Raw genomic sequence first — 23,326 nt, 5'->3', positions numbered from 1 at the left:
TGGGGATGTTGGTCGACAGCGGCTGAATATGAGCCCGCAGTGTGCCCAGGTAGCCAAGAAGCCACCAGCACCCCGGCCTGTTTCAGGAACAGCGTGGCCAGCAGGACTGGGGCAGTGACCATCTCCCTGTACTCAGCACTGGTGAGGCCCCACCTTGAGTGCTGTGTCCACTTTTGGGCCCCTCACCACAAAAAAAGACATTGAGGGGCTGGAGCGTGTCTGGAAAAGGGCAGCGGAGCTGGTGAGGGGTCTGGAGCACGAGTCTTGTGAGGAGCGGCTGAGGGAGCTGGGGGTGTTCAGCCTGGAGAGGAGGCTGAGGGGAGACCTTCTCGCTCTCTGCAGCTCCCTGAAAGGAGGGGGTAGCCAGGGGGGGTCGGTCTCTTCTCCCAAGGAACAGGCGATGGGATGAGAGGAAACGGCCTCAAGTTGCGCCAGGGGAGGTTTAGGATGGATATTAGGAGAAATTTCTTCACAGAAAGGTTTATCAAGCATTGGAAGAGGCTGCCCAGGGCAGTGGTGGTGTCGCCATCCCTGGAGGTATCTAAAAGCCGGGCAGACGTGGTGCTGAGGGACATGGGTCCATGGTGGGTTGGGCAGTGTTGGGTTGGTGGTGGACTCGATGATCTTAAAGGTCTCTTCCAACCTCGACCATTCTATGATTCTCTGATTTTCGTGTCCATTACCCTCTCTCCTCAGTACGTAGGGTGGGTAGGAAGGTACACAACGTCGCATCTGTACTCCTGCATCTCAGACAAGGTTTTGTCAGCACACTGGGACTGATCTCTGCTGGGCAGTGAGGCCAAATGAGGCTGAACAAATGATGCCCTTTAGCAAGGGTGGGGGTGTGAAGGGTTGGTGTGTTAGCTGGAGCAGAGCCTCGGCCGAGGGGCAGGGGGAGGCTGAGGTGGGCAGCACGGTTGGGTGAGTGGGAGATCACAGAATCAGAATCATCCAGGTTGGAAGGGACCTTTAAGATCATGGAGTCCAACCATCAACACAGCACTGCCAAACCCACCACTCACCCATGTCCCTGAGCACCATGTGTGCCCAGCTTTTAGATACCTCCAGGGATGGCGACTCCACCACTGCCCTGGGCAGCCTCTTCCAATGCTTGAAGAAATTTTTCCTAATATCCATCCAGAACCTCCCCTGGTGCAACTTGAGGCCATTTCCTCTTGTCCTATCGCCTGTTCCCTGGGAGAAGAGACCAACCCCCCCTGGCTACCCCCTCCTTTCAGGGAGCTGTAGAGAGCGAGAAGGTCTCCCCTCAGCCTCCTTTTCTCCAGAAAGACCCGGGCAGGGTCTGGCAGGCAGGGCAGGGGGTGCTGCAATGGGCGGTGTTTTCCGGTGCCGTGACTAGAGGACACCATCCCTCTTCTCTCGTCCTGCACAGCAGCGTGTTTCCCTGGCAGGCTGAGCACAGCCGTCACCTTCGGGTCCTGCCTTGGTGAAGAACACGGGCTCTCTCCCGGTCCAGGGGCTTGGAAGCATTTCTGCTCCCAGCGCTGCAGATGTAGCCTTTGGAACAAACTCAAACGGACAAATAGCGTGGGCCTGAACGCAAACTTCTGCTTCAGGCATTTCAGCTCTGCAATCGCTCTTGAATGCCATAATTTGGAATCTTGTTACAAAACATCCTGAGGTCCATGTCGGCGAGGCGTTCAGGATTCCCCCTGCCCCTGCGCAGTCCCAAACCATGTCGGGAAGAGCTGCTCCGGGTTCTTGCGAGGCTGAAACATTCGGAGCCATCACACCCACTAACGGTGGGTAGCGTGGACACGCCGCCTGTGAGAGGAACATGTCCAGAGCTGCGGTGGGAGAGCAGAGGAAGCCCTGAGAGCACCGGGACGGGCAGCCCTCGAGGAGGCTCAGCTGTCGGCGGCTGCTGCTGAGCAGCCTCCCTTCTGGAATGTCCCCTTTCATCCCAGCCCCTGTCCTCCACTTGAACCTTCAGAAATCCCGAGCAGTCGATAAGTTCTCTCCTCTTACAGGCATTCAGATGGTCTGAATTAAAAACCAGCAGCTGCTGCCTGCTGTGTTGCACTTCCACCCCGTTTCTGCAAAGCGGCCGTCCCCCTGCCTTGCAACAAGGTCACCACAGCTCCATGTCTGCTCAGCTCCCAGCTCCCAGACCCACCAGGAGCCGTGGCAGTGACGGGGAGCCACCATGCTGCCTATCCTCTTAATGGATTTCTTTATCTGCTTTATCACCAACACCTTTGCTGCACCCTCAGCAAGTTTGCCGATGACACCAAGCTGAGTGGTGCAGTGGACGTGCCTGAGGGATAGGATGCCATCCAGAGGGACCTGGACAGGCTGGAGAAAGGGGCCCGTGTGAACCTCATGAAGTTCAACAAGGCCAAGCGCAGGGTCCTGCGCCTGGGTCGGGGCAACCCCCGGTATCGGCACAGGCTGGGGATGGAGGGATGGAGAGATGGAGAGCAGCCCCGAGGAGAAGGACTTGGGGGTGTTGGTGGGTGAGAAGCTCAACACGCCCCGGCAACGTGCGCTGGCAGCCCAGAAACCCCCCGCAGCCTGGGCTGCATCCCCAGCAGCGTGGGCAGCAGGGCGAGGGGGGGATTCTGCCCTCGGGGGAGACCCCCCTGCAGCGCTGCCTCCAGCTCTGGGGCACCAACAGCAGAAGGACACGGAGCTGTTGGAGCGGGGCCAGAGGAGGCCCCGGAGATGCTGGGAGGGCTGGAGCCCCTCTGCTGTGGGGACAGGCTGAGAGAGCTGGGGGGGTTCAGCCTGGGGAAGAGAAGGCTCCGGGGAGACCTTGGAGCCCCTTCCAGTCCCTAAAGGGGCTCCAGGAAAGCTGGGGAGGGACTTTTTACGAGGGTGTGTAGTGATAGGATGAGGTGGAACAGTTTTAAACTGAAAGAGGGGAGATTTAGATGAGATCTGAGGAAGAAATTCTCTGCTGTGAGGGTGGCGAGCCCCTGGCCCAGGTTGCCCAGAGAAGCTGTGGCTGCCCCATCCCTGGAGGGGTTCAAGGCCAGGTTGGACGGGGCTTGGAGCAACCTGGGCTGGTGGGAGGTGTCCCTGCCCAGGGCAGGGGGCTTGGACTAAATGGCCTTTAAACGTCCCTTCCAACCCAAACTGCTCTGTGATTTTGTGATTCTTTACTTGGCTGCTACATCCCGCTCCCCCACCCAGGTTCTTGCACCGCTCCAGGCTGTCATCCTGCCCAGGCACCTCTGCCACCCACCCTGGGAACTCCACCAGCTCCTTTCAGCGCTGCTGTAGTGCAAAGTAACAAAATGACCACGTGCAATTCTAATGGGAGTTACTAATTTTCTGAGATTGGAAATATGATAAAATATTAGAAATATTCACATATTTTCTCCTATTTCGCATACGTGGTGGGAACAGCTACCGAGAGACCGAAAGGCAAAAAAGCAAACACCATCAACCACAGCCCAGCTAGAGGCGTCTCACCTCCAGTGCTTTATCCAGTTGTGACTCTGGGTGTCCTTCTCCTCTCCTGATGTCCCCAGGCTCCCACCCAGCTCCTCAGCCCAGTGCTACCTCCATTGGCATCTGCGTTCTCCCCCACAACTCTGAGGGTCTCCTACTTTCAAAGTCTTACTCCGTTCTTCCATGCATGCATGCATCCATCCCTCCCTCCCTCCCTCCCTCCCTCCCTCCCTCCATCCCTCCATCCCTCTGTCCCTCCCTCCCTCCCTTTATTTCCCAGTGAAAACCCTGCCCGTAAGACAAGATAACCCTCACAAACCCCAGAGCTTTAACCCCCCTTTGTGATACCTTTCATTTTTAAATCCCCAGGAGAAGGATGATCTTGGTGGAGGGAGCCCAGCTTGGCACAGTCCTCGTCCCTACTGCCACCTGTGAGGAGAGATGGAGAGAAACACCTCCAGGGTTCCTTCCCATGGCTTGTCCCCAGGGGAGAGCCGGCACGACTGTGGGTGAGCAACCGCGGCCCAGAGCTGGGCATCAAACACGGTACGGGCATGGCCAAAGTCATCTCTACAGGCCAGGACAAGAAGATGACATTCCTCCTCCTGAGAGAAAAAGACCTAGAAAGGAGAAAGATTTCTTTCACCAGGCTTGACTGCTAGGTAGGGGGGTCGCTGGCTAAATATTTACGGACGGATCAATCAGGGTTTGTTGTAGGCAGGCAAACCACAGCTAATATTAGGACCTGGCAAAACATGCAAAAACCGACACCCGGAGTTATCTTTGCTTTCCTGACACGGAAAGTGCCCTGTACAAAATAAACCGGGGGTGCGCAGGCACCGTTTATCTGCGCTGATAAACGCAGGGCTTGTGGTTTTGCTCTCTTTGGCTTCCCTGCCAGTAAATGGGATTTCTTCAACGCGCCCGCAGGAGGAAACAGGCAGCGCCTCTTGCCTCCGCTCTTCGCTCCAGCCTTGGAAATTCTGGTAGTAACGATTGGGCAGAATCCTCGTTAGACAGACCACAGGATGGAGCAAGGGCAGAACACAAAGGTCTTCACGCAATTCCCACAACCTTCTTCCTAAAAGCAGGAGCGCTCCAGCAAAAGCAGCTGGCTCGGTCTTTGCTTACGAAATTAATTACGATAAATCAAAAGTGTCAGGGGCTGGAATTTCTAATCAAATTAAACCAGACTGTTAAAAAAAAAATTACATAAATGGGTTAAAAATTCAATCAGACATTTGGTATTAATCTTACAGAAAAATGCATGCGATGCTTTAAAGTGAGTTATGTATTAATCTATTGCAAAATAACAAAAGCCCTGAATGCACGCTGTAGGACAGAGGTCTTGTCTTCAGGTGCGCTCCATCCACTAGATAAAATGAGAATTCACCCTGGCCAAATGACGAAGGCGGCATCAAGCCCTGTCCCCGTGCTCCCCCTCCAGCTCTGCCTGCCCCACACCGGGGATCCCGCAGCCTGCGCCCTGCGTGGGGCATGGTGAGAGCAGCGACACCCCCCAACCCCTCCTGCTCCTGCCTTCAGACCGGTCTCCCACATTCTGCCTCGCTGCCCCTGCCCGGGGAGGGAGCGGGCGCAGGCTGAGGTGCGGCTGGCTGTCCCCGGCGGGGACGAGCACCGTCCGGCACCGTGAGTCCCCGAGCAGCAGAGGCAGCTCTGCCCCACTGCAGCCAGGCAGTTCCCCACCTCACACGCTCCCAGCTTCTGCAGGAGCCAGGGCTTCTCCCTCTGCTGTCTCCCATATATCCTATATATCGTCCTGGAAACATTCCAGACCAGGTTGGATGGGGCTCTCGGCAATCTTATATGGTTAAAGATGTCCCTGCTCATGGCAGTGGCGTTGGACTAGATCATAGAATCACAGACTGGTTTGGGTTGGAAGGGACCTTAAAGGCCACCCAGTGCCACCCCCTGCCCTGGGCAGGGACACCTCCCACCAGCCCAGGTTGCTCCAAGCCCCGTCCAACCTGGCCTTGAACCCCTCCAGGGATGGGGCAGCCACAGCTTCTCTGGGCAACCTGGGCCAGGGGCTCACCACCCTCAGAGGGAAAAATTTCTGCCTCAGATCTCATCTAAATCTCCCCTCTTCCAGTTTCAAACTGTTCCCCCTCGTCCCATGGCTCCCCTCCCTGATCCAGAGTCCCTCCCCAGCTTTCCTGGAGCCCCTTTAGGGACTGGAAGGGGCTCCAAGGTCTCCCCGGAGCCTTCTCTTCCCCAGGCTGAACCCCCCCAGCTCTCTCAGCCTGTCCCCACAGCAGAGGGGCTCCAGCCCTCCCAGCATCTCCAGGGCCTCCTCTGGCCCCGCTCCAACAGCTCCGTGTCCTTCTGCTGTTGGTGCCCCAGAGCTGGAGGCAGCGCTGCAGGGGGGTCTCCCCCGAGGGGAGCAGAGGGGCAGAATCCCCCCCTCGCCCTGCTGCCCACGCTGCTGGGGATGCAGCCCAGGCTGCGGGGGGTTTCTGGGCTGCCAGCGCACGTTGCCGGGGCGTGTTGAGCTTCTCACCCACCAACGCCCCCAAGTCCTTCTCCTCGGGGCTGCTCTCCATCCCTCCATCCCCAGCCTGTGCCGATACCGGGGGTTGCCCCGACCCAGGCGCAGGACCCTGCGCTTGGCCTTGTTGAACTTCATGAGGTTCACACAGGCCCACAGATGACCTTTAAAGGTCCCTTCCAACCCAAACCATTCTATGATTCTATGATATAGGCTGAGCATGTTTCAGCACGATCAATACCCACGAGGCGGGTGCAATGTCTCAGCCTTTGCAAACCTTTTCATTTCCTCCGCTTGCTCTTTGGAGCGCTGCTCAACGCGCGCCCAACCGTTCTTTCATTGATGTCAATGGTGCAGGTTAGAGTTGGTGGTGAGGTCAAAATGCGCTCGCTGCAGGATTGCACCAGAGAGGTGGTTCCGTGACCTGTCGTGTTTTCCAGAGGAAGCTCGGGGCTGGTCCTGGCTGCGGAGAACAGCCGAAAGGGTTAAAGCCACAGCATTCCAGCCCCTGCCGAACACCCGGCCTCTGGACTTCAACCAAAGCAGTGGTTGTTGGTTTCCCACAGCGCGCGCACACGGATGAAGTCGCACATCGCTGTCTGGCGCTGGGTTTTGCAAAGCCGAGGTGCTGGTGTTGCTGGAACATGCTATTCGCTCGAGGAATCCGGGAGCAAGAGCAACAAAAAAAGAAAACGGCTTTGAAAAACACACCAAGAAACCCCGTGGTGAATCTGCTGGATCTCCAGACAAACAGATTCGCACTCTTCAGAGGACGCTGGGGCTCAACCAACCCATTCCCACACTGTTTCTGTTGTCCTAAACCCGTGTCCTTCTGGTTAGACTAACCTCTCCTCTCCGGGGGGTTCTTTTGTTATAACAACGGTTCCCCGTAGGGCCATCTGTCATCCCGAGGCTGTCTGAAATAAAGTGAGGAATGAGTCAGCTCATCCTGCGACGAACCAGAAGCCTTCGAGTAGTCCCAGACATTTGGTGTTACCACACGGTTTTCTTTCTCTGGGAGTCCTTTATCCAAGATCGATATTTGAAAAGAGGGTGAAGCCCTCCCAGCAAACATCGCTGGTCTGTCGCGCGGGGAAGTGAGGGAGCGCTGCTCGATTAAATTCTCTCAATCTCAGTGAAAGTGCCCAGGATTTATCCGCGCAATCCTCCAGGCAAAGTTTGGGAGCCGCATTTGATTCATTCCTGTTAAAAGCTGGATTTATGAAGATTGAAGCTGAGCTTTAGGGAACCTCCCTGGACATCACCATAACTTCAAATTTTCCACCCAGTCCTTTGCCGTGTTTGATGCGACGTATCTGCTGCTGCAAAATCCGGGCAAAGAGGGGAAGGGAAACTCCTGCTGGGCTCTGGCTGATGGAGCCGGTCCTTGTCGGCCAGATGGATACATTTCTGTTGATCAAATCGGAAGGAAGTTTTGGAGGAAAAGGAAACGGAGTCAACAAGAGCTTTCCGGGCAGCGGCATCCATGTGGCCCGAGCTCCCTCCTCGGCTCCGTCCGCGTCCCCATCCCTGCACTGTTTGGGTCCGGAAAGGCAGGTTGTTCTTGCAGGTGCGCTCAGGACCATGAAAGAGGACAAGGTGTGTTTGGTGATCAACTTCTGTTACTGTCAGATGCTTCGGACAGCTTGAGCCTCCCCCGCGAATATCATCAGGAGGGACCTATCCGGACCTGGCCCCAGGGTTATTGGAACGGGGGCGCTGGTCTCCTGCCGCCACTGCAAAAGACAAACTGGGAAGGGTTCAGAAAGACTTGGAGACGGGGCAAACCCACCTAACAGGCCAAAGCAATGCTATATTGAGTTGGTTTAACTAAAAAAAAGATTAAGGACTGACTCAATCGCAGTTTCCAATGAATATTCAGATGTTAGAGGGTATTTGTTTTAAGAAATAAAAGAATAACAAGTGCCAACAGCCAGGAGGAGAAAGGAGGCAATTTCAGGCTAGCACGAAGAGCAGGAAAGGCTTGTTGGATCCCCTTCAACAGTTCTCCATCAGTGAAGTCCTGAAGTCAAACCAAGTGTCTGTCTAAGCTGCAGGCTTGGCCATCTCCCGCAGCAATTCCTGCGTTAAAATACGTGACTCTTGCCACAACATGGAATTGCAGCGCAAGATAAACCAATGGTTACGTCCCATCCCTGCCCCGTGCCGTGTTACGCTGTAAATGATTTGACTCGGAGACAAACTCTTTGTTTTGGCTCGTGTAACACCAGATGCGAAAAGAGCCCTATTCATTGATGGGATCCCAAGATACCCTTGCAACAGACGTCACGGGGAAAAGTTGTTGCTCTGCCAAGTTTAGATGGGAGCCTGGTTCTGTTCTCCGTATACGCAGGCTTAGGCATGTCTTAGCTGATCAAAGAATTATTATAGATAAGAGCAACAACTCTCGTATGAGATAGAAAGCAGCTTCTGCCCTGTGAAGGTAAGAAATAGGTTCTTCTTTGACATAAATGCACAAGTTTAAAAAGTCACTTCTGAAAAAAAAAAAAAAGAAACCGATGTCTGTCTTAGGAAAAACAGGTCTAAGGAGAATATAAAGCATCTTTCATCCCCTCCTGCCCACAGGACGCTCATTCTGATGTACTTTAAGGAGGTAGAATGTACTTTGAAAAAGGTAAAATATATTTCGAAGGTAGAATCTCTCATGAGTCTCCCCCCTGCCGTATGCGTGCTCGGACTTCTGGCTAAAGGAGCCTGAGCTGGCAGCCAGGCCAGGGCTGCGTCAGCTGGGGCCCCGCACGTTCTCCCCCGTTCCTCGGGTCGGACGGAAAGCAGCGTGTCTCTGCCCGCTTCACCAAAGGCTATTGGCTATTTAAAAAAAATCCCAAGATGACTTTTGCCAGTGATGCCATTTTTAGGACTAATCCCTTTGCTCCTGGGCTTTGGGAACAGCATCTCTGTCACCTGCTCTGTATTTATCCAGTTAAAAGTGCAGACCGAAACCCAAACTGCGGAGTCCCCCGTGCCCGTGCGAACGAGCGACAGCCAGCGGGGTGTATTCTCTTGCCCGATGCAAATGCAGCGTCGCTCACCTGGATTCGTTCGGTCCACGAGCTGCTCTGGGAGACAGACACTTGAATCGTCCATCCCCACACGCACGAGGACTTGTTCCAAGGTTGCCTCGAGTGTTTCTCAGAGAACTGTAGAGGATTTACCTTGCTGGGAAAGCGCAAGGGAGCTTTGGGCAGGATGGTGCTGGAAAGTCAGCCGAGCTCCTGAGCTGTGCTGTCTCCAGCTCTCAGCCACAGGTCTGCTGGAGCAGGCAGCGTTAAGTCAACCCTTGCAGGGGTCAATTCGTGGCCTGGATATTGAGTTTCTGGACACTGCGATGGCTCCGGGCTGGGGCAGAGAGCGGGTGAACGACGGCAGATGGCTGGCCAGGCCATCCGTCCTTGTGCTGACACTTCACATCTCGCGCAGGTTCTGCCCAGAGAGGCTGTGGAGTCTCCTTCTCTGAAGATGTTCAGAATCTGCCTGGATGTATTCCTGTCCAACCTCCTCCGGGTGACCCTGCTCTGGCAGGGGGTTGGACAGGATGATCTGGAACCGGCACTGGCCCAGGTTGCCCAGAGAAGCTGTGGCTGCCCCATCCCTAGAGGGGTTCAAGGCCAGGTTGGACGGGGCTTGGAGCCACCTGGGCTGGTGGGAGGTGTCCCTGCCCAGGGCAGGGGGTGGCACTGGGTGGGCTTTAAGGTCCCTTCCAACCCAACACATTCTATGGTTCTGTGATTCTATGATCTCTGAAGGTCCCTTCCAACCCCTGCCATTCTGTGATTCTGTGAGGACAAACCCATGCAACACCCCCGGGGAACCGCGGGCAGAGGCGGATGGGAGGTTGCGCCCCAGTTCATGTTCTTGACCGCTAAAAATAAAATGTTCTATTAATGAGGCGGATCGAAGATCCATCTGGCAAAGCACCTCGTCACCAACGGGTGTCGGAGCAAGGGCTCTCTGGAAGTGCCTTCTGGAGTTGAGGGATGGGTTTGCTACAGCCGCTCTACGTGGAACCTCTCCTCCAGCTGTGCCACAGGGAGAGCCCAAGGCAGCCAACAGGGTGGATGGGAAGGAGCCCCAGGACGGGCCCTTTCCCAGCAAACCTTCCTGGTTTCCAGCAATTTGCAGCTTTGGGACTTTCTGAACTGGATGTTGTCTCTGGACTGGAGCTTATCGCCCTTCCGTGGGAGTTCCCACTTTTGGGGACGAGCGCCCAGGAGGGACCGCAAGGTCTCTGTGACCCCGGCGGAGCGTTCTCCAGCGTCACTGCACACACCAGCCGCTCTCGGGCCTTCCCTCTCTGCAGGAATTAGCAATGCTGCAGAGAGCAATTATTACATGACTATTAGATATATACACAAATACTAAGAATATACTGTTTAATATTATTAAATATCAATAATATGAAATAGACGGTTGTTAACTATAATTATCGAACAGCACTTGCGTGTTTTCACTGAGGCAGCGGGGTCACCCAGCTCCGCCAGCAGCGCCGGGAGGGACGGCCAGGCTGGTCACGGTCACGCCGCCTGCCCCTTCCTGGCGTCGGTGCGCGCCTGAAAAACAAGCAAACCCAACCAGCGCTCAGGTCTCCTCCAAAAACAATTACATCATGTTGAAGCCATCAAGCATGTGATTTCCCAGCCCTGAAACTGAAAGGAGCCTCTCACCAGGAGAGGGAGCGGAGCCGCGCGACGGCCAGCTGGGATTCAGGAGGAAGGGCTTTATCCGCTCGCCGAGATGTTCGGAGACGGGACCTCCGACGCGCCACGCAGGAGGACAGGCTGCAGCCCTCAGAGGGGGAAGACACCTCAAACTTGCCATCCGTCTTTCGATTTTGAGCCTGTTTCCTGGGAAATCGGCTTATTTCTCTTGGAGCTGTGAAAGTATCCATGCGTGTTTCCAAAGAGGGAGGTTGGGTGGGAGCAGAGCGGGTGCTCCTGCCTGGTTTTAGCGTGTTAAGGCCGGGGGGGTGGCAAGGACGTCTCGGCTTGCTGAACCCCGTACACCATATCGCACCTACCGCCCGCCTCCTGTGGCCGTACGGGACAAACGGTGCCCACGGCAGCAGGACGAAGCTCCTCTGCTCCTCCCTGCCTCGTCCCCTTTTCCTGCAGCCTCGTGATTAGGGAGAGGGAAGCGCAGGGGGGAGCAGAGCAGCTCCGCTCGGGCGTTGAGAGCCTGACTCAGGTCCCACGTGGACACCTCACAAGGGTCCCCTTTGATCCCTGCACAGCCGGGAGGCTGCAGAAACAAGGCCAGAGGCCGCCAAGGCTGCAGAATAACTAATCCCAGTGAGGAAACCCACTGGGAACTGTTGTCTGAGACAAATCCCAGTCTCGGGAGACTCAGGTGTGCTCTCCCAGCCGGGACAGGCATGTTTGCAACTCGCGGAGGCCGGCTGGGAGCAGGGTTTCCTGAAACCTTCAAGCTTCTCTTTCCTGAAAGTTCGTTTCTGCGGATTAGCAGATGTCTTTGTTGGAACCCTGGGTACCTGCCAAGGATTACTGTAAACACTTGGCAAGGTGCAGCCTCCTGGCACCGACGCTGGGTGCCGGAGAGGGGAGCCGCGCTTCACCTCCCCGAGCCGCCGTTTGGATGTTCACCCAAAGAAGCTGTTCGCTGGAAACACCTCGGACGGGGGTAATGCAGAAAAACTCTCCCCCCCTGAAACACCAGGTTATATTTTGGTTTTCCCACCTTTCTGACCAAGGAGGGGTGAAGGGGATACTTGCCCATTGACTGGGAATGGAGACGGCTGATCCCTGAGAAGTCCCACATGGTTGGACACAGTCCCAACGACGGACAATATAAAGACAGCATCTGCGTGGTGGCAGGTGTCAAACCGGAGAAGAGACCACGATAGAAACGGGTATATCATCAACTGGTATGTCATCTGGGGGCTAATCCAGGCCTGAGCGGCCGTGGCCAAGAGCTGCTGCCGTGGTGTTGGGAACAGCCCACACTACGTGGCACCAGGAGAGTGCTCCGGGGATGGCTGTGCGGATGCTTCTGCTCCCACTGGGCCAGGATCTTGCGTGCTTCCACCACAGCAGGACTGAGTGCGAGCCCAAGAGGACTCCCTCACTTAGGGATGGAGAAAGGAGTTCCGCAATGGATTTGGCCACGTGCCATCACTGGAGGACGCTGAGCTTTCAGGCATGATGCCTTTTGGGCAGGAGCATCACGTTCAGCTGTGACTCCTGAACACGAAGGGCCACAGAATCACAGAATCCCAGCCTGGCCGGGGTGGGAAGGGCCCTCTGGAGATCATCCCCTCCAACCCCCGGCCAGAGCAGGGTCACCCAGAGCAGGTGGCACAGGAACGCGGCCAGGCGGGGTTGGAATGTCTCCAGAGACGGAGACTCCCCCACCTCTCTGGGCAGCCTGTGCCAGGGCTCTGCCACCCTCACAGCAAAGAAGTTCCTCCTCCTGTTGAGATGGAACTTCTCATGTTCCAGTTTGTGCCCGTTACCCCTTGTCCTGGCACCACTGAGAAGAGTCTGGCCCCATCCTCTTGCCCCCGGCCCGTCAGCTATCGCTGAGCATTGATGAGATCCCCCCTCAGCCTGCTCTTCTCCAGCTGAACAGCCCCAGGGCTCTCAACCACGCTTACACCCAGAAGGACTGACTCTGAAGAAGACATCTGGGTGATGCAGGACAGCCCGGAATTAAGTCGTGTTTGAAGAAAAAACGTTTTATAGAGAAGGTATGCAGCCCTATTTCAGACTGTCAGTGTCTGAGCCTGCCAATACCTTAACGAGCGGCTCCAACAATTAATTACCTTCCCTGTTAAAAATGCGTGCTGTGTTTCCAGTCTCAATATGCCTCAGTTGGCCAACGGCGCTGGCTTGCGTTTTTCTTTTCCCTGCCAGATGGAAGAACCCTCCAGTGTCAAACTTCTGTTCCCCCATGGGAGCTGCCAGGGATCCGGATCCTCCTGAGCCATGGGCAGCACCACGGGTGGGGGATCCCAGTCCCGCTCCAGATCCCTCAACCTGCCGATGTGAGCTCCTAGGCAGCCTGTGGTCCCTCATCCCACCTTCTAGAACCCGGTTTCCCCATCTGACGTCACATTTACACAGTAACCCCCCCCCCATTCCGTACATAGGAACTGTGCGCAGTGCTGGGCCCCGCCATTTCAGAAGGATGTGGAGGTCCTTGAGTGCGTCCAGAGGAGGACAACAAAGCTGGTGAGAGGACTGGAAAGTGTGCTACGAGGAGCAGCTGGGGACATCGGGCTCGTCCAGTCTGGAGCTCTCTGCAGCTTCCTGAGGAGGGGACGTGGAGAGGGAGGTGCTGAGCTCTTCTCCCGGGCATTTAGGGAAACTTAGGGTTTAGGCTCAAAGTTGCCCCAGGGGAGGTTCAGCCTGGACATTAGGAAACGTTTCTTTACCGAGAGGGGGTCAAACCCTGGAACAGGCTTCCTGGGGAGGTGGTCGGTGTCCCAAGCTTGTCGTTGTTTAAGAGGCATTTGGACAATGCCCTTAATAACACGCTTTAGCTTTGGGTGGGCCCTGAAGTGGCCAGGACTAGATGGTCATTTTCGGTCCTTTCCAACTGAAATATTCTATTCTGTTCTATATGGCCTTCACTTCTGAGCCACGCAAACATACGCATGACCCTCTTAAGGACTTCCTCTTCATTCGCATCCAGCTCCCTAAGTGACGGAGGTGGCACCGGCCTCATTAACAACCTCCGGCTGCGGCGTAGCACAGATCCAGACAGGGATCCCCGGCATCCCCATCCCCACATGCCCTTATTCCCAGTCCTGTCCCAGGCTGCCGTCCCCCGGCTCTGGCCGGGCTGGGGGTGCAGGGGTGCTGGGGGCAGGAGCACACCCCGTTCCCGATTGAGTGGCTCCATCTAGTGCTTGTCCTCAGCCCCATGGGACAGCGCGACCCCGAGCCCGGCTCGCTGCCCGGGTGGGGTGGCCAAGCCGAGGACCTGGGCCAGGCCAGGCCATGTTCAGAGCTCGGCTCCTGGGTCTTATCCCCTCGAAAGGTCCAAGTTCAGCTCTCTGTGATTTCTATCCCTGCAGGCGTCACGGGGTGGCAGAGAGCGCTGGTGCCGAGGAGGAGGCTGCGTAGGCGTCTCCTGACTCTTCAAGAAAGGATGAAGGCTACCAGCCATGCAACGCACTCTCCTGGCCTCCCTGAATATGGGAGAGCATGAGGAGGAGAGAGCAGGGTGCTGGGGAGCAGCGGAGGGGTCTGGGCCTTTTCTGGTCACTGCTGCGTGTGGTTGGACTGGGAGAAGGGAGACGGGAGGAAGAAAGCAGTATGGGGATCAGCTCCTACCGTGTGTTTAATATCGGGAGCTAATCACTTCCTAAGCACTTTGGGCGGTCTTGCTCTGATCAGAGCATGGTCGTAGGACAAGGGCAGTTCCCCCAGTAGAAGGCAGTCAATGGGGACGGGGACACCAGGGAGCAGATGCCTGTACAGGGCTGAGGGCCGTGCGGTGTCAGCTGCCCGCCCTGCCTGTCCTGCCAGCTCGGCTCCACATTTCCCAACCCCATAACCCCGAAGAGAAGTGGGGGTTGTGGGGGGGAGACTGTAGGAGTTGCTGCCTGGGCGATGGTGAGACTCATTCACTCACCGCTCAGAGGTTTCTGGCTTTTTTTTTAGAGCACATCAACCCTTCTGGACTCCTGCTACCTTAAACATTTAACTACTACTCTTCCCCGGAGCTTCCTGCAGAGAAAATATCTTCATTAACGATCATGATGATGGGACACGGTGTTTACTGAGGACACAAAACCCGGGCGAGTGGCCGATGCACCGGAGGGTCGTGCTGCCATCCAGAGGGGCCTGGAGAAACGGGCTGTTTACAGGAGCTCCATGCAGTTCAACGTCTCTTTTCTCTTTTGTTTTCCCTCTGGCCCTTGGGTTCTTCTAGACCAAACTGCCGTCCTTGCATCTTTTTTGTACCTAATTTTATCTCCTTGCTTTGTCTCACGACAGCAAGCTCTGGCTGCCTCCCTCGTGCCCACGGAGCCATGGAGGAGGTGGGCAGTGGGGCTGGGGAGGCACAGCCCAGCTCCCTGTCAACGGGGCTCGCTGTGACTCGGGCAAACAACACCCCCTCAATCATTTCACTTCTTTAAATCCACAAAACTCTTCTCTGTCTGAGCCCATCACGGATTTGCTGATCACAAATTCTGGTAGCCAGAAGTAAAGTCAAGACAAGTCCAGACTACTGTGTCCAGTTCTGGGCTCCCCAGTTCAAGGATGGGGAACTGCTGGAGAGAGTCCAGCGGGGGCTACGGAGATGCTGAGGGGACGGAGCATCTCTGCGCTGGGGAAAGGCTGAAGGACCTGGGGCTGTTCAGCTGGAGAAGAGCAGACTGAGAGGGGATCTCATCAATGCTCAGCAAGAGCTACAGGGATGGTGTCAGGAGGATGGGGCCAGGCTCTTCTCAGTGGTGCCCGGGGACAGGACAAGGGGCAACGGACACAAGCTGGAACACGGGAAATTCCATCTTGGCATGAGGAAAATCTTCTTTGCTGTGAGGGTGGCAGAGCCCTGGCACAGGCTGCCCAGAGAGGTGGGGGAGTCTCCGTCTCTGGAGACATTCCAACCCCGCCTGGCCGCGTTCCTGTGCCACCTGCTCTGGGTGACCCTGCTCTGGCCGGGGGTTGGAGGGGATGATCTCCAGAGGGCCCTTCCCACCCCGGCCAGGCTGGGATTCTGGGATTCCAGGGTCCAAGGAAAACTCTTTCATGCCGACCGAGCTGGAAACCCCTGGGGTGCACATCCAGGACCTGCCCTTGGCTGTTGCATTTCTCTTGAATCTCTGCTAAGCTCCACCCAGCTTCTAGTCCTTGCTTTTGGGGTGGCTTTTTTTGGTTCTCCCACATCGCCGTTCATGGCTTTCCCAGGAACGGGAGCGCGGAGGAACGGAAGGTCACTCCTAGCGGACTCTGCCGCCCTCGGCCATGCTTGACTCATGTCTGGGACCGTTCTCCCGCAGCCAGGAGAGCTGCAGGCTGGCGGCTGCTCCCCTTGCCGTGGTGGGGAGGAAGCTTCTTAACAGCTGCAACACATTTTTTAATGACTGATGGGGAAAGTTCATGCCCTCAGGAGTCCTTTGCCTAGAATGGCACGATGTTTGATGACGAACGGATGATCGTCCTGTTGAGTTATGCTGATAGCAAGGCAGCTGGAGGCACTCTGCCAGTTTGGGTTTTTTTTAAGATACAGGGATTTTTAAGATTTTGAGATAGAGGGAAATACCTATGCAGATTTTTAACATTCTTTTGGCATTGGGAGGCCAGGTATCTCTGAGGAATCTTCCCAGGCATTTCCCTGCATCTTAGATATCTGGAAACCTGCCCCTTAAACTAGAATTCCCACCTGGAAACTGTGTCCCGCTGCAGCTGGGTTAACTTCCAGGGAGAAAGCGAGAGGGGGACATTGCAATTAGCCATCAAAGCCTTTTTGTGATAGGTAAATTAGGAGCCGCTTCTTTTTTTTTTACGCTGAGGATGAGCGGTTCTGAGCTGAGGAACCATGGTGAGGTCTGGGCACCTTCCGCCCTCACAGAGAGGAGGGCAGGGAAGGCTGGGGGCGAAGGTGCTCCGAGCGCTGACGGCTAAAGCAGGAGAGCGGCTGGATAAAGGCAATCCAACACGTCGCCCGTTTGCGTGAAAGCAACCGGGTTCAGGGTCTCTTAGGTCACGTCAGTAGGGACGAGAAGCCCTGATGGAGCTGGATATTTCTGTGGCGCGACCCTTTTGGTTTCTGAAGGCTGGGCGAAGGCGGTTGGTCCTTCCAAAACTCCTGCTTTGCTGCCTTTGCTTGCCGTGCCGCTGGCTTCTCTCCCGGCCATGCTCCCGCGATGCCGGGCGAGTTTGCCATCCCTCAGCAGATCCCGCAGCAGGGTTTCCTCACCTCCAAGGGCTGGGGAGTTGCTCCTTCCTTACTACGTCTGGTCCCGAAAAGCCTTCCTGGTTGGGTTTTTTTGGGTGTTGTTTTTGTTTTGTTTTGGGTTTTTTTTGCTAGCGGCAAGGATTAGCGGAAATCTAGAAACTATGATCTATGAGGGAAGAATGAAAGAATTGGGTTGTTTGGTCCAGAGAAGCGAAGCCTGGGGGAAGACGAGGCAGCTGTGGACCGGCTGAACTCCGGACTCCTCCGGCAGCCGCGTTTCCTGCAGTGCTGTCATAACCCTCCTCCGATAAATAAAAGGCTGCCACGAAGGGGAAGGGAATAAACCCTTCTCGGTGTCAGCCTGGAGAGGATGAGAAATCGTGGGATGAAGCTGCGGTAAGAGCTTTCGTTAGCCGTTTGGGGACTGACTAAATGTAAATACAGACTGCCTGATGTCAAGGCTCCATTAGTGGAAGCTTCACGGGGAAAAAAAAATAGAAAAATTAGGCAAACATCCATCGGGAAGGGTTTAAGTTGGGCTTGTCCCGCGTTGGAACAGGGGGATTAGACAATTCGTCAAGGCGCCGCTCCGGCTCTGTTTTCTCTGCTTCTCCACTTCTGTTTCCAGCAGCCTCGCAGCTTCACGCAGTGGCTTAACTGCCGCCAGCCCTGGAGCGGACCCTCCTCTCCCAGAGCGGGTTTTTGGAGGAGGTTTCACTCCCATCGACGTGAACTCCCGGGGGAGCAGCGCTGTGCCGCGCTGCCTCAGGGCCCTGGTGGGGTGGCTGAGGGGTGGAGAACTGTCCTGGGAACGTCGCAGAGGGATCATGGAGCCGGCTGAGCTTTGTTAAAGATCTCCAAACTCCAAAAACCTTCCTTTTCTTTTTTTGGTTTTAAAAGTTTTAACGAGACGTGGCCAGCAGGTTGAGGGAGGTGATTCTCCCTCTCTGCTCTGCTCTTGTGAGGCACCACCTGCAGTGCTGTGTCCAGCTCCGGAGCCCCCAACATAAGGAGGACACGGACCTCTTGGAGCGGGTCTACGGAGATGCTGGGAGGGCTGGAGCCCCTCTGCTGTGGGGACAGGCTGAGAGAGCTGGGGGGGTTCAGCCTGGGGAAGAGAAGGCTCCGCGGAGACCTTGGAGCCCCTTCTAGTCCCTAAAGGGGCTCCAGGAAAGCTGGGGAGGGACTCTGGAGCAGGGAGGGGAGCCATGGGACGAGGGGGAAGGGTTTTAAAATGGAAGAGGGGAGATTTAGGTGAGATCTGAGGAAGAAATTCTTCCCTCTGAGGGTGGTGAGCCCCTGGCCCAGGTTGCCCAGAGAAGCTGTGGCTGCCCCATCCCTGGAGGGGTTCAAGGCCAGGTTGGACGGGGCTTGGAGCAACGTGGTCTGGTGGGAGGTGTCCCTGCCCAGGGCAGGGGGTGGAACTAGATGGTCTTTAAGATCCCTTCCAACCCGAACCATTCTGTGATTCCATGAGAACCATTTGGATGTCATGCAATGGGGTAACAGGGTAACCAACCCCCCCAACACTGTGCCGTGAAGTCAGAGAAGAGCCGGGGGTTTCAATGGTCAGCCTGGGGTTCCATCACTCCTGTGGTTGTTAGGGCTGGTCCAGGCTCAGCACCACGTCTCCAGGCAAGGAAGGATGACATTTTTCTCCAGGCTTCTGCAAAATCAGCTGCACTCATAACCGGTGAACATCTCAAGATGTTTCCTTTCTGTTCAGACGAGTCTGGTGGTTTTGGCTGGATTCCCACCTCTCGTCAGCTCGGGGAATCACAAGCACACGTGTAGATACGAAGTGGCTGGTAGCAAAACTTTTGCCACGGGGCAAGTTCCTTCCTTTCCAGGAGGGAGAAAATAAAAATGTCGGGTGCTGCTGCGGGACAAGGCAGTCCCGTAACCCACCGTGCTGCCTCCGGGTCCTCCACCCTCTCCTCCCAGAAGGAAAAACATCCTCAAGATGATTCTCAGGAACGCATTTGGGAAAGATTTCCCCTGATTAGGAGCAAAGGCTTTATGGACTCTGCTTTATCTGCTTTCTTTTACAGGACGTTGCTCTCACTCCTGAAAGGGGATGTTAATGAACGCCCGTGTGAATAATGCTCTCCCGGGCACAAATTGCTACGTGTTTGTGCAACGGTCACATTAGGGACTTGGGAAGTCTCATTTCTGTCTTCGTAACGTTTCCTGGAAAACTCCATAAAAGAAAACACAGCATCCACTTTATATAATTACAAAAAACCTGGGAACTCACTATTTAGTTTTGTTTACAGTTTGGCATCCTCCTCCTTGGCGAGAGACCATGATATTATTGTGTATGTGATAGACTGGAAATTCTGAAGTGATGTGTGATTTTCTTTTCGACTTCCCTTTTTGAAAAAAAAAAAAAAAAACACCAACCAAAAAACCCAGAGAAGAGGGAGCGGCACATGTGTTACCCACTCACAAACGGCTAATGCTGGGGAGGCCCGTGGTAGCCATTTACCAGCAGTGAAATTGTAGAAAGGAGGAAGGTGACCTGGCTAATGAAACGGAAGAAATATCAGAGGAAATTAAGCAAGAAGAAATGAAGTATCGATATAGTTTACCAAAAGCAAACCCCCTGCTTTTAAAGGGAGAGCGAGCAGATGATTAGTTAAGGCGTCAGAGAACATCCTTCAGAGAAATCTCCGTATTTATCTGTTTTGTCCTCAGCTCCATCCTTCCATCTCGGGGAGAAGCCAGGTCTCAGGGAATTCTCTGCCAAGTCTCCGGTGCGTTCCCGAGATGTGACTTTGAAGTGTCCGCGCCCCCCTGGATCCGCGTTACGGCTGCCGTCCTGGCGGAACTCGGATACGCGCTGTCACACCGCTGCCGCCCCCGGCCTCGCGAGTGCAGGTCCCTGCTCCGGGCAGAGCTCTGCAGCCCCAGCTCACCCCACCGGGACCCAAACCAGCCACGTTCAGGCTGGATTCAGCCTGGGGGGGGAAGTGGGGGGGGGTGGGCAGGGATGCTGGAGCCCCCACGACCCCCCATCCGGGCACCGCGGTGATGGGGGACGTGGGTTCCCCGGCGCCCGTCTCTTTCGCGTGGGCAGAGTGGCATCAAGCCACATCCCTTGGCTGTCCCCGGTGTCCCGCCGGCCACGGGGCTCTTTGCTGGCACCTGGAGCAGGGAAACGGCCCACACGCGGCTCCTGCACCGGCTCCCGGAGCCCAGGGCAACCACAGCCCCCCTCCTGCCCCGCTTTATTCCTGTCATTAGCTGAAAGGCAATCAAATATCCGGAGGCAAACCATCGGAGGGCTTGGACTCCCGGCGGCTTTCCTGCCCAGGCGCAGGGACGCGCTCCGAAGCCAATTTCCAGCTCATCGCCTCGCAGCGCCCCGGCGAGGGGAAGCGTGCTCATCCCTCCTTACGCGTGGGACAAGGAAAAACAACTTCTCATGGTTTTTTTTTCCCCCCCCCCGGCGTCCTTTCACGCTGCGCGACGCCGGAGCGCGAAGCAGCCCCACCGCTTGTTTTTTCAAAAGCTGTTTGCTGCCTAATTTAGGATCGTCTACTCAAAAGTCTCCAGCCGGAGCTGTAAAACCCACAGCTGTGTTTTGCAGATGAGAGGCTTGGGTTGGTTTCAGATCTTGTTTTTGGAAAGGCTGCCCTGATCCCGAGCAAAAGCGACACAAATGGCACGAGTCCATCCTCTAGAGTAGCGAATCGTGAGAGCCCCGGGTCCTCCTTCAGAGCTCTTGAAGGACAGAAGTCTTTCTCTGTTAATTTTGGATCTACAGACTGAAAAAAGCGCTTCTTTTTTTTTTGTTGTTCAACCCTTCTATTTCTTCAGCCTGTCTAGGTTTCTATCACCAACATAGCTTAAAAAAAAAAAAAGATGACACTTTAAAAAAGCCCGCCGTGAGAAAAGCCCGCTCAGGCCCAGTTACTTGGGGCTTCATCCTCCTGCTTCTACCGAAGCGGCTTTTTGGGACGACAGAGAGGATTTTTAGAGGGCGTCCGTGTGGCACGCGCAGCCTCGAGGGGCACTTCCCCTCTAGGAATAAACCATTGCTTTCGATTTTTGAATCAAGGCTTTACATCTGGATGTCTCCCCATTAATAGGTTGGAGGAGGAGGAGGTGGAGATCGAGAACAGAGTGCGCCATTGCAGAGGAAACAACAAACGTGGACTTTGATGTGTAACTGCCGGGGTCTGGTACAGGGGGACCGTGCCCATGCTTGGGGTGAGCCTGTGCCAGGAGCTGCCCATACATAGAATCATGGAATGGTTTGGGTGGGAAGGGACCTTAAAGGCCACCCAGTGCCACCCCCTGCCCTGGGCAGGGACACCTCCCACCAGCCCAGGTTGCTCCAAGCCCCGTCCAACCTGGCCTTGAACCCCTCCAGGGATGGGGCAGCCACAGCTTCTCTGGGCAACCTGGGCCAGGGGCTCACCACCCTCAGAGGGAAAAATTTCTTCCTCAGATCTCATCCCAATCTCCCCTCTTCCAGTTTAAAACCCTTCCCCCTCGTCCCATGGCTCCCCTCCCTGCTCCAGAGTCCCTCCCCAGCTTTCCTGGAGCCCCTTTAGGGACTGGAAGGGGCTCCAAGGTCTCCCCGGAGCCTTCTCTTCCCCAGGCTGAACCCCCCCAGCTCTCTCAGCCTGTCCCCACAGCAGAGGGGCTCCAGCCCCAGAAGCTGCTGCTGCCGTGGGGGTCGGTGGAGCACGTTTCCCTTTTGCCCCAAACCAGACTTTCTAGAAGATTTTTTTTTTGGGGGGGAACTCACTTGATTCACCCTGTGCTTCAAGTCCCTGTTAGTAACACGAGAAGTCTCAATTCCAAAAGCAGGGGGACTATAAGGACAAAATAAAAGGGGGGGGGGGGGAAAAGGACGAAATAAATGGGCTGAAGCGTGGGTCCTAGAGAGCTGAGGATCCGCGACGTCAGCGCTGAGGCTGAGTGAGGCCAGGGGCTGGCTGCCGACACCATCCCGGCACAGGGCTCCTCGTGCCGCTCCCGCTCCTCCTGGGATGAAGCTGCCTTGATACCAGCATCTGGCAGCTGCACCCCCCCACACCCACCCCCACCCCCCCCAGGGGACAGCTCGGCTGCATCGCTGTGAGTGACCTCACTGGAGATGGGGCCGAGTTTCTATAGACCGGGGCCAAAACAATTGAGATGAGCAGGGCCACCAAGCGCCAAAGGTGATGGAAACTGAGGGTCATTAGCTCTGAGCTGCTCAAGACTCTCGTAGTTTTATTACGACGACTCCTCAGTCGCTCCACGGGGGAGAGTCTTCGCCTGAGAGGAGATTCGGAAGGACATTTGCTCCAAGCCATTTGAGCAGGGATTTGAGCACCACTGCGGTGATCACTGACCTCGGCTGCAGAGCCGGAGATACATCTGAAAACTTCAAAAAAAACATTCAGAGGGCGGTTGAAGTTGATGATATCTCCACCTCTGGCCCAAAGGCCCCCCCCCCCACCCCGAGGTACAGCACTGAGCTGCTTTGGCCTGAGGCGTAGTCACCCTGGGTCACATTTTGGCTCTCTAGAGCCCAGGTGAGCTGTAGGTTCTCAGGTAGGAAGAGGCGGCATGGATAACATCTGCTCTCCTGACCTGCCCTGGCCAGGAACGTCCCCTGCCCATTTCTGCTAGCAGCTCCTCTCCTTTAGAGACCCGGCGATGGCTCTAGGCTCAGTTTTGCTTCTAGGCAGGAGTCGTCACCTGCGCCATTAACTCTTTGAACCCCTCCAGCAAACAGCAGTGCTGCAGAAGCGTGGCCCCACACGTCGCCATCACACTGACTATGGTCTGCGAGACACCAGGAGCTCCTCAGCAGCAACCAGGGCTCCAGATACATAAATAAAGCGGAGAAGAAAGAGAGCGAGTGGTTTGGGCTGTCGGCAGGGACAAAAAGCCGTGAGAGAACTGTTCAGCTCGGTTTTTCCTTGCTTAACACAAGGGAGACGCCCTGGCAGGGGATGGTGAAGCTCCGAACCAAGGTGGCGTCACAAAGGTGTGGAACCCTCATCTTCCTTCTCCTCTGCTGAGCTTTCGGGGCAGGAATGCTGTAAGGAATGCCGTGGGACAGCCCGGGGGTTTGCTCCAGGCCAACTGCAGCTCTCACTCCTACAAGAGCTTCCCTATAGGAGCTGACCCCAGATCCATGAATTTGAGCCAGCCCTATTTAATCAAAAGAATCAGGGCTACTAGAACAAGGGCTGGGGCAAGCTGAAGACCCTCAGCATAGGGGTGATGATGGGGCATCAGAGACAGCAGTTGGGGCATTAAAAGTCAACCTTCTCGTGGACAGCATCTCCTGAACCCTCAGTCCTTGAGTAGTCCTTGCTCCTTGAAGGCAAGGATTATCCTGGTATTACTATGGAAAGAGCCAAAGGCCATCGGTAGGTGCCAGTCCATCATGCCACACTGGCCTAGAGACACACAGGAGAGTGGAGAGAGCAACGAGGAGCAGCTTGGGGACACAGCCAGAGCTACCACCAGCCATAACCATGAGCTGATTCACACCAGTGA

The sequence above is a fragment of the Larus michahellis genome, chromosome 18 (genome assembly GCF_964199755.1).
Source record: "Larus michahellis chromosome 18, bLarMic1.1, whole genome shotgun sequence".
Taxonomy (NCBI): Eukaryota; Metazoa; Chordata; class Aves; order Charadriiformes; family Laridae; genus Larus; species Larus michahellis.
The sequence above is the reverse complement of the archived record's forward strand: the minus strand, read 5'-3'. Positions refer to the sequence as shown.